Source organism: Anser cygnoides, chromosome 3 (genome assembly GCF_040182565.1).
Source record: "Anser cygnoides isolate HZ-2024a breed goose chromosome 3, Taihu_goose_T2T_genome, whole genome shotgun sequence".
Lineage (NCBI taxonomy): Eukaryota > Metazoa > Chordata > Aves > Anseriformes > Anatidae > Anser > Anser cygnoides.
Window position 1 is genome coordinate 22,014,915 of NC_089875.1, and position 12,015 is coordinate 22,026,929.

General features: G+C 34.6%; 1 protein-coding gene across 1 annotated transcript in view; it reads left to right on the forward strand.

Annotated features, from left to right (window-relative positions):
- The first annotated feature begins 293 nt into the window (after positions 1-293).
- The window catches only part of SPATA17 (spermatogenesis associated 17), a 79,953-nt gene continuing 68,231 nt past the window's right edge, over positions 294-12,015 (forward strand). Inside the window, exon 1 of the mRNA XM_066995516.1 lies at positions 294-382. The gene's annotated coding sequence lies outside the window, so the exon portion shown is untranslated. The remainder of the gene's footprint in view (positions 383-12,015) is intronic.

A 12,015-nucleotide genomic window follows, 5' to 3' on the forward strand; every position in this document is an offset into this window, starting at 1 on the left:
GCAGCAGCAGACACTTCTTTTCATTGCCATACCCAAGCAAAAACTGTGGTTTAAAATTTGATATTATTTCTTAATGTTGACATTTAATATTAAATTCATAATACCATTTAGCTACAATATGTTACATCCCACCCACATTTTCTTCACTGAAATGTAGTGGTGCATCTACTTGATATCACTTTTAAGGACATGCTATTCTTTGGGAAATACAACAGACATTTAATATGCATGGAAACTTTCTATTTGAAATATACTAAACAAGTTTTTATTTCCTGTAGATTCAGAAAAGATGGCGTGGATATTATGTCCGAAAATATATCCATAATTATTATGCACTGAAGAAATACCTGGAAGCCGTTTCTGTGAATAATGAGATTGTCAGGTAAAGATAAAAACTGTGTGTGGTAAAAAATTAATTTCCTTTTCTTTTATTTGTAAGAAGTTTATGGCAGTAATTGAATAATTTATTTGACTGTAGGATCCCTTCCATTGTCAAAAATATACATATATTTCAGTCATTGTTCTCTTTAATTCTTGGCCAGTGCATGTTGTGTCACATTCTGTTCTTATTTACACTGTTATGAATTCTAATTTCTTTGAATGAACTGGAAGTACTCTGGGTTTATACCAGCTTAATTTGTCTCTTTACCTATATTCAAAATTCATTGATTGTTATGTTCTAAATATGGTTTGTTGAACTGTTTTTTTTCCTCCAGTGTACTCAAACTAAAGAGATTTTTGTGCTTTTTTTTTTAAATTTGATTATTGTCAAATCATAAAAGTGTTGATTTGAGCCATAGTATAAATATTAATTGATTGTAATTGTTATTTGCCTTTGCTCAAATTCTCACAATCACTTGGGAAAAAAATTAAAGATCTGCTGTGCTGGGATCCCTGCTTCTCATGCTGTCATATTGGTGACTGTACACTGTAGAAGGCAGACTTGAGGCTATTTTAGAAAGCAAAGAGGCTTGCTCTGTGGGGAGCATGCCTGTAAAGCAAAAGCTTAGATGAATCCTGTACGCATTGGCCTAAGTGCTGGAACAGTCACAGCACATCAGAACCTCTTCAGGCCTAAAGACTCTCTGTGGAGGGTGTGTGGGCAGCCCTCAGGCCTTGTGAAAGACCTTGTGTGGACATGGTTAAGGAGAATTGTCTTGTGGTTATAGTACAGGTTCCCCTGTTAGATTTCTAGCTAAAACTGTTATTACTATATGCTCCTACTCCTACTCTATTAGGAGAAATATCCCCTGTCTTTCCCAGTACTTAAGTTGAAAGCTTTCTAAGATAGTTTAATAATATCCCTATAGCTCACTTGATGTTCTGGTACCTAACTATTTCTTCAGGTAACAGAGGAAACAAACAGACGCAATACTCGCTAGCTGAATATAAGTATTACTTTCTCAGTGTAAGTGAAAGAGTGTTGCACAAAATCCATGCAGCTTTTGCTGTACAGAAACGTAGGTCAAATCTTTGCGTTTTGAAATAGAGAAATATGAGGAAGTCATATTTCTGGAAGTCTCATCTAGCTCACATGGCAGGGGCAGTTCAGCTACAAGTCTGTTACAGAAAATAGCATATGTAAGTTTTATATGTAAAACACAAATTAACCAAATTTTTTTTTGAACACTAATTATTAATTTCTATTATTTTTCCGCTATTATTGTTGCTGCTACATCCTCTTGGTCATAGTGTCATAACTCCTGCATCACATTGAAACATCCTGATAACTGTCTACACATAATCTCTGATTACTGTTCATTTAAATGTATTTTTATGTAGAATGTTAGATCACAACTCAGCAAAGCCAAACTTAAAAAATCTGTCATCTCTTCAACAGTACCTTCAAAAAAATCTGTCATATCTTCTTGTTTAGAATTCCTTGGAGTTTGTTTTTCATCTTGAAAAGATAAAATCCGGGGAAAACTAGACTAAATCAGGGAAAGTAAACAAAGCCATAACTTTTCTGGTCTAAAACGAATATTAATGTATGAACTGCAGAGACACAAACTGCTTCTGTGCTCATAATAGTTCTCACTTTCTCTGCCTAAGCCTGAAACAAGGCTCATAAGTCATCAGATTGACCGTTGATGTGTGCAAACAGAACAAGACAGCAAGTAGTACTCTTGCTGTACTGAACACATTGATGGGAGCTTTGTATTTTATTTCTCTACACCCACAATAGATCTCTGTTGGGTACACGTGATTTTGGAGGACTACAAAAATATTTCTGTGTTTCAGTACTTTCACATGTTCATCAAATTCCATAGTATTTATTTCAGTTCATTAAAAAACATAAGGCATATGTATTGGGTAGGTATTTTAGTCAAGAAATACTTTTGTGCAGTTTTTCTTTAACAGATAAAGTGAACAGTATAATTTTAAGTACATGAAAATGTGTCAAAGTTGGCCTGAGCTTTTACTTGGTATCTTACAGGTATATTGATATTCTGCCAATTTGAATTCTATATTCTGGAATTCACAGAAATATTTTTCTTTCAGAAAAAAAAATCTGATTAAAAAAATGAAGATAAAATATAATTGTATGGGGAATTTGATCAAATGGAGAATAAATATCATTTCACTTTTAAAAATGTGTCTTTTCTCAAGTCCAATCAAATATTGCTGCAGTAATTCTTTGCTGGAGTATATTTGAAAACTAATATGTAAATTATCTTCTACATTCTTTTGATTAAATCTAACAGATGCTTAGTGAAGATCAGGTGTAGGCCCTCAGCCAAACAGATTTTTCCTGTCATTGGGCTAAGTTGTTGCCAACTGCTTTGGCCCCAAGGTGGCCCTGAGTAGGAAACACCTACTAGGAATACTGAAGGTGGAGGAGGGATTCTCTGCGTATTTGCATCCCCCTTCACATTAAGTGGAAGAGTATAAGTTCATTGTTGATAACCATTTATGTGTATATAAAATTATTGCAACAGTTCATTGTAAAAACCAGTAGGAATTGTCTGAAACTGAAGGACGGTGTTTATGAAACTGGCTGTGTTTTATTCCATCTTCAGCATTATGGAAATTTACATGTTGGCAGACAGAGCCATTAATACACTTGTGCACTTAGATTAAGCAGCCTTTGAGTGTTTCACACCTCCAGAACACCACAAAACAACAGAAGCATGATATGCAAAGCAATGCAATTGCTTTCTCATTTGTCTTACAGTTTCATTCATGAGAATATATGGTTTAGACCTGTGCCAGTACCAGTATAGAACCTAGTTTCTCCACAAATAGTACTAGAAACACAGTAAAACAGAAACTGATTTTAAAAACCTGGGTGCTATAAAAAGAAACAACAAACAAACAAACAAAAAAACAACCAAAAAACCAACAAAATACACATGAAAACTTTATCACTTCAAAAGTTTAAGCTGTATTCGTTCTGAAATTATGATGCAGTCCTAATCTGTTTCTCAATCTTCTATAAAAGTGATGATAGAATTTTTATTTATCAACAACTACTTGAAATCACATTGCAAGTGCTTTCAAGGTACAGTTTTAACTTGTGGTCTCCAGAACCAGGGCTTGTGCTTATTTTTCTCCTTTTTCATTAAGGAGGAGGCTGTATAAAATTACCAATCACTTGCTTCTGTCTAAGAGAAACTTCACAAGAAGTTACTGTGGAATTTTGGACATTCTGTTAGTTTAAAACTCAGTATGTTATATGAATTACTGAACAGTTTGTTGCCTTCTCTCTCCTCCTTCCACCTCCATTTTTTTTTTTCAATGCAAGACACTTCTCTTACTAAGGGGTTTTCTCAACCAATAGCCACATCTTTACCATTCAGCTTTAATACAAGCCGTCCTTATTTAATAGCTGCCCTCATTTAGTAGCCAGACCTTTATCATTTGTCTTTACTGTGAAAACCCCAGGAGAAAGTAAACTTAATAGAAGCTGCCCCAGTTTAAAGCCATAGAGGGATGTAATTAAGTTTAACAGAAATTGATTTAACAGAAATTGACCTAAAATATAATTAAATAATAATAGTCATATTATGTGTGAGTTTGCACACCTTAACAGACTGCTTATCCTAACTTAAGGCACTGTTTTCATATGAACTAGAGATAGCTGTCTGTTTTAACTCCCAGACTGGCTGAAGAATGGGGAGATCTCCCTCCAGCACTCCCATTACTTGCCACCTCTGCAGAACCAATGTTTGATGGCTGCGGGTGTCCCAAGTAGAGTCCCTAGTAGTTAAGTTGAGAAGAGATTCAAAGAATCCCTTGACGGATGACAAAAGAATGAATTTGAACCCTAAACTCTGTCTACATAAGGATGTACTCTTTTTTTTTTTTTTTTACTTTTTTTTCTTGACTTTTGCACAGTTTAGCTTCAGTGTAACTTTGAAATGAGTTTCTTAGTCCTGAATTCTGATATTCCTGCAAGATTTCACAGAATCACAGAATGGTTAAAATTGGAAGGGACCTCTAGAGGTCATCTGATCCCAGCTCCCAGCTGAAGTAGAGACACCTGGAGTAGGTTGCCCAGGACCACGTCCAGGTAGCTTTTGAAGATCTCCATGAGAGAGACTCCACAATCTCTCTGCGCAACCTGTGCCAGTGCTCTGTTCATCTGTACAGCACAGAAGTGCTTCCTGGTGTTCAGGCAGAACCTCTTGTGTTCCAGTTTGTGCCCACTGCCTCTTGTCCTGGCACTGGACACAGCAGAAAATAGCATGAAATTAGGAACTTCCAAAACAAACAAGTAGGAAACATAGTCTTAAATAATATTTTTTTTCTCCCAAATTTTGCTGTTTAGATTTTAGTAATAATTCTTATAGCACCCATTATGCTCAATATGCAATAACACCCATTTGTACTCAAGAAAATACCAATGCATACTGTATTCTTTCCAAATATGGATTAGTTGGATGGTTGTATACATAAATGCATGCATTAAAATAAATTCCATTACTTCTCACTGAAGTTAGTGTATTTCTTTTTGAGGAGAAATACCTTGTTTTGAAATATTCTTAAAGCTACATCCAACATCTCTAAGACTTGGTAAAATAGTAAACAAGGGGAAATATGCCAAAAGCAATTAGCATAGACTATGACTTCATATGATGCATTAGAATTTTGTTTTATGTGAAACAATTTCCAATCCGTGATAAGCAAATGGACATCACTTCACATAAATTAGCATGCTGGTGCCATTATATCAGAAGAATTTATGGATAACGTCAGTTGCCCCCAGTGTGATTAACTTACAGTTCTTTGACTAAGGTTATCTACACGGTGGCCTTTAAACTATAGTAAAGCAACTTTGCTATATGTCAGGTGTGCAACTAGAGATAAGATTTTGGGATGTAGTGCTCCGTTTGCTGATGAATGGCACCATTTAATTTTTTTCCTAGGTACAGAACTCAGTAAGATAGCACTATCAGAAAACTAACAAAGCAGTGGCAAGGTACTGGTGTAGGGGGTGCTTGTGTAATCAAGGCAGGTAGTTTAGCTTTCTTTGCTATTGAATGAACACTGACTTAAAGGTAGCAAACTAAGACCTGAGTCTAGCTTTAACAAGCATTATAGTGTATTTAAACACTGTTATGATTATAAATCATGAATTTCACACACTTACAGGATTTACATCAAATTTTTCTCTCCGCTACTGTTGGCTTTAGTAGTGAAAAGACCTTGAGTGTGGCCCTCAATAGTGTGATTTTCATCCAAGTTTGACTAGCTGTTGTATCAGTGGATTTAGTACCCCAGTCATTATAAAAGCTTCTTAGTCTTCTAGTATTGCCAGCAAAATAGATAATGCAAAGTGATAAAAACCACTTCCTTGTCAGTACATATATCCATAAGTCCTTTATGCAGTCTAATTTTTTATAATATTAATGACCAGTGAAATACAATACTGTTATATGTTGCTGGTGATCTAATCCAATGTTTAGCTTTTCTGCAAATATGTCTGATCTTGTAGAACTGAAAAAAGTAATAGCATGGAGCTTATTCTTGATTACTGGAACATTACTGAGGCCTATTTGCTTTTAACATGACAAGCACTTTGCTTCTTAAAACTTTTGAGGTATTGCTGTTTTTCATAAAGAGGGCTTGAAATAAATCATGGGTTGTCATACTAATATGAGGACAACTCGCTCAGCCTCCATCTGTCTGCTTCTTTCTGATAAAGATAAGTCCAGGTGCTGGCTATTTTCTCAAGTGTCAAAGTGTTTTGAAGAATGTATATATTGTCTTATAATTCAATTAAAATGTTCCTCCTCATTGACTGCAGAAGCAATTGATTCTGTAGTCTATTTTCAATTAGTGCCAAAGCCTTTCAGACAGCTCCTTGGAGTTCTTGCAACAATAAAAAGCTCATTTTTGTAATGTTGTCTTTCGCTTCATGTTTAATTAACTAATTTATCTTCAACACATCTTCTTTTCCTTGTCTTCAAAGATATCTAGAAGAAACACATTATGCCTTTTAACTTATCTACCTGTATTAGAATTTTCTGAATGTAAATGTATCCTGTTAGCTTTCTTTGGGAGATACAGAAACAAAGACAAGTGCCAATTATGCTTTCTTTCATTTAAATATTAATTTTGAGTGGTAGTGCACGTAACTTGAGCCATCTATGCCTTTTCCAGAGGACTTTAGGTGTAACTGCTAGATCTGGTAGGAAACTTGGAACTAAAATCCCAGATCACTGAAGATCCCAGAGTACTTCCATGGCTACAAACCTGATATTGTTAGGATGAGTAAAATATAAAAAATGAGTTACCAGAGTCCTCTTTGTGATAACACATGTAGTTATATTATCTACAGTCATGCAATTTGTGATTGCTGTTTCTTCTTAAATTTTGTTGTCCATAAATCCAGCTTTCTTCACAGATTCAGAGCATAAAAAACCTATGAGAAATCAACCCATTTTCATGTCTTCTGTTCACCTACCTTTGTAGATATTAACACAGTTACATATACATATATGCTTTTAGGCAACTTGTATGCTTTTATTCCTATAGGTTTTTAATAGTGCATTTTGCAAACCAATAAATATTAGATTAAGTTTTTGTCTTTTTAGTTTGGTCATGAAATTTAAATGAACTGGCTAAAGCTGTACAGCAGGCAATACCTTGCTTTAACTCCATAGGAAAGCACTTTCTGGTTGTACTGAGGTTATGGTAGGAGCCATTATGATTACAAAGTAAGCTAAATTCCCAGTGCAGATTCAGCTAGACACACCTCAGGTGTGCCTTATTCTATTTATGTCTGTCTTGAGCAAGTGATGAAGGCAGTCTTACCATATTGTTTACCTAGTTCTGTGTAATAGAGATCAAGTTTTTCGGATAAGCATAAATAGTATAACTAACATAAGTAACCAGACTGTAGTCTTTAAAAATATGAAGGTTGTTATTTCCTCTTTTTTTTTTTTTTTTTGTACAGCACTAAGCACAACATTTGGACTAATAGCTTAAACATTAAGCTTTATTTCACCTCTGTCAAAAGAAAAAAAAAATAATCCGAGTCTGTAGAAAGAAATTTTAGGTCCTGCCATTCACTCATTGAACCATATTTATTTTGAAATTGGTCTGTTAAAATTACTGATAGCTCATAAAACATTTTCTAGAGACTGACTAAACTTAGCATTTTGTATTCTCCTACATACGCAGGCTTCACACTTATGTTTTGTCTGAAGCAGGATCCTTGCTGTAAAATAAGTAGAAAAGGGGAAGAGGTACAGTTTCATTAAGCTCTAACATATCATTGACTGTCAGGTAGGTCTTGTTATGCTGTCCATCCTCATTTAACTATCCCACAAGATCTCTTAATGAAGTTAAGCCCCAAGTTCACTCCAGTAATTCTGTGGCAAGACTTTGTGCAATGTAACAATTCATCACTTGTCAGGAAGGCACTTTTAGTTTATACATTTAATAAGGGCATCCTCTAGCTTGGTTAATTAGAAGTGAACAGTTTGCATATTTACTAAATGCGGAGTGTCATTGCCACCACGGCCTATTGCCTACATGAATTATTTCTCTATCTGCAATAAACAGCTGGGTAATTATTACTGCCATAATCAGATAAATTCCCTCTGTAAGGCTTTTCTTACATGGCAATTCTTTGAACTCATCCAAAGCTGAACAAAATTTATGAACTCCAGCAGCTAGGACACTTTTTCATAGTGTAGTGTCCCTGTTCCTTATTTCAAGGACATGTAGAGTATCATAAATATTGTGTAAATTAGGAGGATAAATATGATTACCTAAAGATTACATATTAATAAACTTGATTTTCAAAATATAATTCTCAGGTTGTAACTGATTATATTATAGCAGTTTTGGTTTTATCTAGTTGTAGAGACATGACAGGCCATCTATATACAGGCTATACCAGGTTATCAGGGAAGAGCTCTACCACTTGAAGGCTAAAGATGCGTGAGAAAGTATATCAATATTTTTTTTTGATGTGCATTTTGGAGAACTAGTCATTTCAGGTGTTTAGGTCATTAGAAATATGACAAATTTTACTCAACTCATTTAAATAATTTCTTTTGTCATTATAAAGAGGTGATGGTGTACAATTTTCAGTTCAATAACAAAGCATAAAATTTAAATGCATGAATTTGTGTTACATTAAAAAAATAGATTTTTTTCTGTTGTTTGCTAAAGCAATTTGTGTACAAACAGTTAAGTAACGAAGCTTGCTCTATGCTATTCAAATAGTCCAGGTCATATGTGAGTGTGTGCATCTACAGATACATCAGTGAGTACTTAATTTTCACATACATCTTTTCCAGAACCTGCTGGATTTTAGCTTATTTTTGTGTTCTCTAAAGAAACAAAAGAAAATCAAGACACCACTTTTTTTTTTCTAATTAAAACACAACAGTCCATTTAATTTAACACCACAAGTCATGTTTTTTTATTATAATGTAAGATACTGTGACTGAGTGTAACTAAAAATTTGCCGTTACCTGCTCACTTACTTCATAGCTTAAATTTAATTAAATAAAATAAATAAAATAAATAATTAAATAAGGAGCATACCTCAGAATTTTACAAAATGTGAGCATTTTGAGATATGACCATTTTGAGATGGCAGGTGTATTAAGGACTACCAAACTAAGTAAGGTGTTCTTTGCACTGCCTTAACCAGTGGGTGGCTTCTGAGGTTAGGTTGCATTTCTCATTTCACATTTACATGAGAAAAGTAGAAGCTACAATGGTGTAATCCTTGAAAAGAACCACACCACAGTTGTGTTCTTAGAAGTGTGGTATGTAACCATTTGCATTTTTGCAAGCACAGGATCTGATTTTTGACTGAGGATAGCTTATTGATATTTCTTGGACTTTTTTTATTTTTTTTTACGGTGGCAAGTCATCATCTTTCCTATTGTGTTGGTAATATTCTACAAAGTCTCACAGAAATGTGTGAGATGCAAAGCAGTATATAGCCTCTTATCACCACTTTGTTTTCTTTTTTTTTTCTCTGAAGAAAGGCCTAAGTAACAAAAATGGATTAAAAAAAAAAAAAAAAGAAGAAGAATGAATGCTTTTGGCGTATTACTTTTAGATAAACTAGATCATTAAAAATAGCCACTTGTGCTATCTAAGAGTTCTCTTAAATCTGAGCTCATTCAGATAAGCAAAGGGAAAAATAATTTTCTTATATTTTTACAGAACAGTAAATATATACATATATATTTATAGAACAGTAAGGAGGCATGACATATGCTTGGCTTTTTTTGTATTTTATCTAGTGATGCTCATAGTAATCTGATCTTCTGGATCAGATGGTCTAGTCTGACTTCAGATCTACCACTAATATCATACCCATCAATAACAAATTTATAACAATATTTATAAAAAGCACAATAAGCTTTGGCTAAACAAGATCTAGTTTGATTTAATAACATCAAAAGATAGGAAATACCCTTTGTATTCTACTCCAGGAGTTAATTACCTTTGCCATTCAAAGTATGTCCCAAATTTCTCCATTTAATTGCTTTCATTTCATCTTTGAACCATAGCTTCTTGTTATATCCTCCTCTACTAGACTGAAAACACCTTTAATATCCAGAATCCAGACATAAATATCGCAACCTTTTAGTTTTCTTTTTGATAAAGAAATAAAAATAAATTAAAAAAAAAAAAAATCTGATGTTTTGTCAACTTATGTACAGTTTTATATACCTTTTAATCATAGTCATAAAAAAATTTTCTTCAACTTTTCTTCAACTCTGTGAATCACACTTTACAAGTCTTGCAAGCAATTTTTTTGTTTGTTTGTTTTTCTAAGCTGGGCAAACCATTTTCCTATTGTTATCCCCCTTTCAAATTCTTCAGACTCTTCACCTTGTAGGGATAATTACATGAATCCATTACCATTAAGGTGTTTATCCTTGACAGTGAAGCTAAATCCCAGTTCTTTTAGCTTGAACTTCATGGTTCCTTCTGCCTTCAAACCAAAACAGTTTGACAATGTTTAATGCAAACTTTTTCAACTTTTTTCTCCAGGTGGGCTACTATTTTCTTGTCTGATTTACTAGCTGATTGAAAAAAAAAAAAAAAGTTTACAGCTTCATCTAGTAGACTAATCTGATCTTTCAGGTGCATGGTACCCAAAATGATGCAGCACGCATTAGTCTACTTGTACTTGGTGGTAGGAGGCATCACCATCATATATCTTTGCAATGTATTTACTCAAGAAGTCAGATTAAAAATTATATGCTTAGATATAGACAATAGGATCTAAACATTAGAGGTACTCCTTAGCATGAATCCTTTAGGATAACTCCTTTAGGATGCCTAAATCTCTAATTAAAAGTACTTTGTCTTATAAAGAAGAAACCAAATTTCAGAGAATAAACTTTAAGTCTGAGTGTCTTATTGCCTATAAAATGCATATTTTTTGGCATGTTGATTACTTCAACGTTTTTAAGGCAATAAGAAATACGGTATTCTAGCATTTTTTAAAATTGGGTTCTAGTCAGTAATTTCAGATCCCTCATTAGCCACTGCTGTGAAACAAGTACACGCACACAAGTAGCTACAAGTTGCGCTACACACAAATAGCACTGAAATACTTTAAAAGGTCATATCTCTTCCAGAATGATTGCATTAGCTATGTTAAAAATCTAGTTCTTTGTGGTGTCTTTCATAATGTTTTATGCTTCATAATGCTTTTGTGCTTCGTTATGCTTTTTATGCTTCAGCTCTGGGGCCCTCAGCCCAAGAAGGAAATATTCGAATGAGTCCAGAGGAGGGCCGTGAAGATGATCAGAGATGATCACCTCTGCTCTGAAGAAAGGCTGAGAGAGCTGGGGTTGTTCAGCCTGGAGAAAAGAAAGCTCTGGGGAGACCTTATAACCTTCCAATACCTAAAGGGGGCCTACAGGAGAGCTGAGGAAGGACTCTTTGTCAGGGAGTGGAGTGATAGGACAAGGAGTGATGGCTTTAAACTAAAAGAAAATAGATTTTGATTGGATATTTGGAAGAAATTCTTTACTCAGAGGGTGGTGAGGCACTGGCACAGGTTGCCCAGAGAAGCTGTGGATGCCCCATCCCTGGAAATATTCAAGGATGGGGCTTTGGGCAACCTGGTTTAGTGGGAGGTGTCCCTGCCCATGGCAGGAGTGTATGAATTAAATGATCTTTAACGTCCCTTCCAACCCAAACCATTCTATGATTCTAAAATTTTTTTTAAAAAAAGACATCATAGATGCTCAAGTGGTAACACAAACTCTGTACACAAATTCCGTACTTGTGGAACTTGAGAAAACCATCACGTACTGAGAATCACTGTGAAGTTGTGAGATTTGGCATTACTTCTGTGCTCTGTGTAATGGGCCAATACAGAAAAGCTCTCTCTGCCTTGCCATTGTAAAACCCATTTAATGTGAACAAAATGTAGTATTCTATTTGTGAACATGTGCAAACTCCTATATGAAAGTAAAAAATACAAGTCAGACAGTAGACCTCTGAGTCAAATTGTTGCTTAATACCCTGAGAAAGAAAATCAGCTTAGCTGATGACCTTTAGAAGCTATAACGTCAT